Source organism: Hypanus sabinus, unplaced genomic scaffold, assembly GCF_030144855.1.
Source record: "Hypanus sabinus isolate sHypSab1 unplaced genomic scaffold, sHypSab1.hap1 scaffold_2588, whole genome shotgun sequence".
Taxonomy (NCBI): domain Eukaryota; kingdom Metazoa; phylum Chordata; class Chondrichthyes; order Myliobatiformes; family Dasyatidae; genus Hypanus; species Hypanus sabinus.
In genome coordinates, this window is record NW_026780715.1 from 1 (window position 1) to 7,610 (window position 7,610).

Sequence of the window (7,610 nt, forward strand, 5' to 3'; positions counted from 1 at the left end):
TGGGCAAGAGCGATTGATTAGTTAATATATCGATGATATGCAATTATAAATTGATTGGGTATGGCGATGAAACCGGGATGTAACTGAGATAAGGAATTACTATAAAGAATGCTGTACACCGGAGCCGGGCGGGTGACAAGTTCATTGATTGCCTCAGCCTTTGTTTGCAAATAAAGGTTTAAACTTCTCGAAGAATTGTCTGCGTCTCCTGGTCATTTCAAGTAACCACGACATTAGCCAAGGAGAAGGGGAGATGAGGCCTACCTTCTCTGAGAGATTATTATTTTGCGGCACAGTTGAGAACTGTGATATGTCGGTGTAACCCATCATAACGCTCAATGGAAAAACTTTGAGGAGCGGGTACTTCCCATCCCCGTACAAGCAATTTTGGCTGATAACAACCTGCAAAGGTACATAAATACTATTGATAACCCATGGGTGAAATTGACTCTTAACATTTGGAAAACCATTAAAAAGGAATATAAACTAGAGGGAGACATTGCAATTCTTAAGTGGTGTGACTCGGATTTTAGACCGAATTAACTGGATGCTGGATTTAAGGACTGGACAGCTAAAGGAATAACAGATCTTTGCAACATAATGGAAGAAGGAACACTGTTCAGTTCTGAAATGCTTAAAGAAAAACACTTGTTAGAAAAACAAGATTTTTATCGGTATTGGCAGATGCGACATGATGTTAACAGGAGGGTGGAAAATGTAACCGAGGCAAGAACAAGTTTTATCGAACTGTTTAGAAAAGCATGTAATTCAGGTAACGGTAGTAGAATCATTTCAAGCGTGTTTAAGGGTTGTGAAATCTTAAACAACATTCGACTTCATACATCAAAACCAAATGGGAGAAGGGAGGAGGGATAATTATATCTGAGGAAGAATGGACAACAATATGGAGATATCAATGGAAGTGTTCCAGTTCACAGAAATGGAGGGAGTTTGGGTGGAAAAATCTGATAAGATATTTTATTACACCTGTTCAGAAATCCCATTATGATAGTAACCTCCCTGTTTGCTGGAACAATTGTGGAAATCAAAATGCAAACCTTCATCGTATTTTCTGGGATTGCCCCGTTAGCAAAGACTATTGGGGTGGGATACACAATGCCCTACAAGACGTTTTCAAATGTGAAATACCCTTAGAGAGTATATATTTTGGGTATATACCTCTGGTGACTGGTAAAAAGACTCTTACTAGGAAATGGTTATCACAGGAGAGCCCAACTTTAAATGCATGGATGGAAATTACAATGGACATTTACAAAATGGAGAAGATAACAGCATCTGTTAATCATAAGCTGGAACAATTTGATTCATGTTGGGAAAAATGGTTTAACTACATAACACCTCATAGGCCTGATTTTATCCTCACAAATCAATGATTATGTTGTAAAAAAAAAGATCTCTCCCTACTTGTTCGTAGTTTTCTCATTGTTAGTTCTTTCATAGAACATTACAGCACAGAAACAGGCCTTTCGGCCCTTCTTGGCTGTGCCGAACCATTTTTCTGCCCGGTCCCACTGAGCTGCACCTGGACCATGTCCCTCCAAACCCCTCTCATCCATGTACCAGTCCAAGTTTTTCTGTAATGTTAAAAGTGAGCCCACATTTACCATTTCATCTGGCAGCTCATTCCACACTCCCACCACTCTCTGTGTGAAGAAGCCCCCACCCCCAATATTCCCTTTAAACTTTCCCCCCTTCACCCTTAACCCATGTCCTCTGTTTTTTTCTCCCCTGGCCTCAGTGGAAAAAGCCTGATGCATTCACTCTATCCATACCCATCATAATTTTATATACCTCTATATTCTGTTCTTTTTTTTCTGTATGTGCGTACTTCAGATAAATACTATGTGGAGATTTGTGGCATATATGACTATATGATATATACATACAGTATCTGAAATACATCTTATGGAAATGTCTGTGTGATGCTGAATTTCAATAAAAAATGAATTACAAAAAACGTAAAAAATAAACTTGAAAAAAGACAAAAAGATGTTGGCTAAAAGTAAGGTTAAATAACTAGATTTTGAAAGAGGCAGCTCTGCAGAGATGTTCTAGATAGGCTGGTGAAAGGGCAGTGCCTTGCAGGGTATGTAGAATGGATTAGTTGCATTGGGCGTCTGATTTCGATTCCAGTTAGTTCCGCGGGAGATGACAGGCTGTGCTATGTTCTACGCGCGATATCACAAGATAACGTTCTCGCTGTGCATGTCGCATTCACAGCCCAATTTACTGAGAAACGGCGCCACGGGAGACGAGCGGTGCAGCTGCGTTAGCCCGACAGCAGAGGGCGCGCCGGGAAGCATTTGGCGCATCCAGTCTGAAGGACCAGGGCTCAAGCCCCTGTCCTTATTAATCCACGTACCCAACGATTCCGTGTTCGTGACGGCGACGGAGTACATCCACAGAAAGAAAGACGGGCAGCCGGAAAGAATGGGCAAGAGTTCATAAATCTACGGCGCTCTTTCCATCGGAAAGTGCTCGACGCCATCACCATTCTTTAGAGATGCGCCATAAAGTGCAGCCGGGGATGCATCGCGGTTTCGCACGACAGACGAGGTGGCAAAAATGCGGCGGTGCTGTGGACCCAGCGCAGCCCGTCACGGAAACCATGGGTCTGTCTGCCCTTCTCAGTGCCTCGGTAAGTCAGCCAGCCTAACCCCCGCCCACCCCCCCCGCCCCCCCCACCCACCCGGGGCATTCTCTCAGCTCGTCAAGATGCAGATTCGGAAAACACGATCCGCCAGCCTCCCGCTGGTATCAGATCTTGAGCAGACTCGAACCTTCCGCAAGCTTTTCTTTTCTCGACTGGATTCTCTACATCGTTCGGACACCATGGTTCTTTTACCCTACCATGTTTTCCCTCCCTCAATGGAATATATATATATATAATCCTTTCCCTCCCTGAACACTGGCTACATCTCTGCCGTGCATTTGCCCGAGAACATTTGCTCCCAATTTATGTTCCCAAGTTGCTCCCTAATAGCGTCACGTTTCCCTCTACGCCAATTAAATGTTTTCCCAAATGGTCTGCTCCTGCTGTCCCTCGCCAGCGCTGTGGTGAAGGAGACAGAGTGGCGATCACCACCTCCAAAATGCTCTCTCACCGACAGATCCGACACCTGACCGGATTAATTTCCCAACACTGGGTCATGTACAGCCTCTCCTCTGGCGGGCCTATCCAGATGTTACGTCAGGAATCCTTCCTGAACGCACGTAACGAGCTCTACCCCCATCAAAGCCCCTTGCTGTAAGGAGACGCCAGTCAATATGGAGAAAGTTAAATCCACCCAACACGACTCTATTATTATTGCACCATTCCAGAATTTTGCCTCCCTATCTGCTCCTCGATGTCCCTGTTACTACTGGGTGATCTATATAAAAAAAAACACCCAGTAGAGTTATTGCCCCATTCCTGTTTCTGCTTTCCACCCACTCTGACTTAGTGGACAATCCCTCCGTGACCTCCTCCATTTCTGCAGCCGTGATTCTTTCCCGAGTCAGCGGTGACTGTCTCCCTGTCCATCTAAAGCTCGACACGCTCAGCAGTCATTTCTGCCCCTGAGACATCCAAATCTCTCTAGTGGCCACAACGTCACATTTCCACGTATCGATCCACGCTCCGGGTTCGTTCGCCTTGCTTGTGAAAATCCTTCCATTCAAACGGACTGATCTCAAACTATCTGGCGGGATACATCTTTGTTCCGCCATCCGAATGTCCTTCTTCACAAACTCCCTAAAAACTGTCGCTACTTGTGTGACAACCACCCCTTCGCTTCCCACCCCTCTACATTAAAACTTTCCCAATAGCATTCGCAAACTCCCTCCCGACGAATTGTGTCCTCTCAAGTTCAGGTGCAGCCCGTCGCCCTTGGAAAAGTCGCCATTTCCACAGAAAACATAGAAACATAGAAAAACCTACAGCACAATACAGGCCCGTCGGCTCACAAAGTTGTGCGGAACGTGTCCCTACCTCAGAAATTACTGGGATTACCCATCGCCCTCTATTTTTCTAAGCTCCATGTACCCGTCCAAGAGTCTCTGAAAAGACCCCATCGTATCCGCCTCCACCACCGTCGCCGGCAGCCCATTCCACGCACTCACCACTCTCTGCGTGAAAAACTTACCCCTTACATCTCCTCTGTACCTACTCCCCAGCACCTTAAACCTGTGTCCTCTTGTGGTAGCCATTTCAGCCCTGGGAAAAAGCCTCTGACTATCCACATGGTCAATGCCTCTCATCATCTTGTACACCTCTATCAGGTCACCTCTCATCCTCCGTCGCTCCGAGGAGAAAAGGCCGAGTTCACTGAACCTGTTCTCATCAGGCACGCTCCCCGATCCAGGCAACTTCCTTGTAAATCTCCTCTGCACCCTTTCTATGGTTTCCACGTCCTTCCTGTAGCGAGGCGACCAGAACTGAGCACAGTACTCCGAGTGGGGTCTGACCAGGGTCCTATAAGCTGCAACATCACTTCTCGGCCTTCTAAACTTTCTCAATAAGCCTTCCATGGGGTACCTTATCAAGTGCCTTGCTGAAATCCATATACACCACATCTACGGCTTGCCTTTATCAACGTGTTTAGTCGCATTCTCAAACAAATTCAATCTGACCCGTAAGGCACGATCTGCCTTTGAAAAACCCATGTTGACTATTCCTGATCAAATTATGCGTCTCCAAATGTTCATAAATCCTGACTCTCAGGGTCTTTTCCATCAGTGTACCAACCACGGACGTTAGACTCACGGGTCTATAACTTCCTGGGTTCCCTGTACTCCCTTTCTTGAATAAAGGAAAGACATCCGCAACCCTCCAACCCTCCGGAACCTTCTCCCGTCCCCATTGTTGATGAGAAGATCATTGTCAGAGCCAAAGTGAACCTCGTCTCCAACTTGATGCTTTCCAAAAGCTCCAGCACACCCTCTTTCTTAATGTCTGCATGCTCCAGCTTGTCAGTCTGCTGTAAGTCACCCCTACAATCGCCAAAGTCCTTTTCCGTAGTGAATACAGAAGCAAAGTATTAATAGACAACAGACAGTAGGTGCAGGAGTAAACCATTCGGCCCTTCTAGCCAGCACCGCCATTCACTGTGATCATGGCTGATCGTCCACAATCAGTACCCCGTTCCTGCCCTCTCCCCATATCCCTTGACCCCGCTATCTATAAGAGTTCTATTAAACTCTCTCTTGAATGCATCCAGAGACTTGGCCTCCACTACCTTCTGGGGCAGAGCATTCCACATATCCACTACTCTCTGGGTGGAAAAGTTTTTCCGCATCTCTGTTCTTAATGGCCTACCCCTTATTCTCAAACTGTGGCCTCTGGTTCTGGACTCACCCATCAGCGGGAACATGCTTCCTGCCTCTAGTGTGTCCAATCCCTTAATAAACTTATATGTCTCAATCAGATCCCCTCTCATCCTTCTAAATTCCAGTGTATACAAGCCCAGTCTCTCCAATCTTTCAACATATGACAGTCCCGCCATTCCGGGAATTAACCTTGTGAACCAACGCTGCACTCCCTCAATAGCAAGAATGTCCTTCCTCAAATTTGGAGACCAAAATTGCACACAATACTCCAGGTGCTGTCTCACTAGGGCCCCGTACAGTTGCAGAAGGACCTCTTTACTCCTATACTCATTTCCTCTTGTTATAAAGGCCAGCATGTCATTAGCTTTCTTCACTGCCTGCTGTACCTGCATGCTTGCTTTCATTGACTGATGTACAAGAACACCGAGATGAATTAAGTACCTCCGCAATCTCCTCCGCTTCCATACACACTGCTCCACTCTCACACTTGATTGGTCCTATTCTTTCATGTCTTATCCTCCTGCTCTCCACATAGTTATAGAATGCCTCGGGGTTTTCTTTAATCCTGCTCGCCAAGGCGTTCTCATGACCCTTTCTGGCTCTCCTAGTTTCATTCTTAAGCTCCTTCCTGCTAGCCTCAAATTCTTCTGGATCTCTATCATTCTGAACCTTTTGTAAGCTTTTCTTTTCTTCTTGACTAGATTTACAACAGCCATTCTACGCCCACGGTTACTGTACTCTACCGTCCTTTCCCTGTCTCATTGCAACGTACCTGTTATTATTACTCCTTTCCAGAATCTGTCAAGACCCCAGCCTCAAGCCTCACGACCCCAAGCCTTAAGAACCCAGGCCTCGTCACGTCTTCGCCTGGGTTTGGGGGCCCGAGCCCGAGTCTAGACCCAGGTTCTGGGTCCTTGTCCAGTCTCCGGCTCGGAGTTCAAGCCCAGGTTCCTAGTTCCCAGTCTCTCGTCCTGGTCCTGCTGTCTGCGACCTTTAGTTTTGTCCCGTCCTGTTCCTGTGTCTGGGCCCTGCATTTGGGTCCATTCCAAACGCCCCCCCCCCACCCATGACACTTTTCTTCTTGACTAGATTTCCAACAGCGTTTGCACAGCACCGTTCCTGCACCCTACCGTCCTTTTCCTGTCTCATTGTAACGTACCTGTGCAGAACGCCACTCAAATACCGCTAAACATTTGCCACATTTCGGCCGTACATTGCCCTGTTCCCAATTTATGCTTCCAAATTCCTGTCTGATAGCCTCGTATTCCCCTTACTCCAATTAAACGCTTTCCTAACTTGTCTGTTCCTATCCCTCTCCAATGCCACGGTAAAGGAGATAGAATTGTGATCACTATCTCCAAAATGCTCACAGCAAAGAACACATTCGACGTAGCGGGGCGCACCCGGCAGTAGAGGGCGCTCGTGTCACCCCTCGGGAGCCCGGGTAGCTCAGTCGGTAGAGCATCAGACTTTTAATCTGAGGGTCCAGGGTTCAAGTCCCCGTTCGGGCGCTGACTTTTCTTCAGAATCACGTTTCCAGCACGTAAGACAAGTGGGAGTCATTTCAGAGGAGATGCTCGCGGCAGCGTTTTTTATCGGGAAAGAGAAGACAGACAGACCGACCAAAGCTGCCAGAGTTCATCAGCCGGTCGCCTTCTTTTAATCGTAAAAGCGCTCGCCGCCAACGACGCCACCAATTTTTGCAGACACGCCGGTGAAACCGGCCAATCCGGATGCATCGCGACTGAGTAACACATGAAAGGCGACCAAAAAAAAAAGTGCAGAGAGTTGTGGGCACAGCGCATCCCGGAAACAACCCTCCCCTCCATGGCCTCCGCCCACGTCGACATTCCTCCCAGCCCCTAATTGGACAGAAAATGCAGAGGCTTCAATGCACGTACCAGCAAGCTGAAGGATAGCTACCATCCCTCCGGGAACGAAAGGGTTATCACGCGAGGAACGTTTGGTGGCTCTGGGTCTGTACTCTGTGCAATTCAGAAGGATGGGGGGGGGGGAATCTCATTGAAAGCTTTCGAATATTGAAAGGCCTGGATTTGGTAGACGTGGAAAGGATGGGGGGAGGGGGTCCAGGACGAGAGGGCGCAGCCTCAGGATAGAGGGGCGTCCATTTCAAACAGAGTTGCGGAGAAACTTCTGCAGCCAAAGGTGGTGAATCTGTGAAATTTGTTCCCACGGGCGGCTGTGGAGGCCGGGTCGTTGGGTGTATTTAAGGCAGAGATTGATGGGTTCTTGATTGGACATGGAATCAAAGGTTATGGGGT

At 47.4% G+C, this 7,610-nt stretch overlaps 1 non-coding gene across 1 annotated transcript; it reads left to right on the forward strand.

Moving 5' to 3' along the window:
- The first annotated feature begins 6,766 nt into the window (after positions 1-6,766).
- On the forward strand, positions 6,767-6,839 carry trnak-uuu (transfer RNA lysine (anticodon UUU)). Its single transcript has one exon. It is a non-coding gene; the product is annotated as a tRNA-Lys (tRNA).
- Positions 6,840-7,610: the final 771 nt, after the last annotated feature.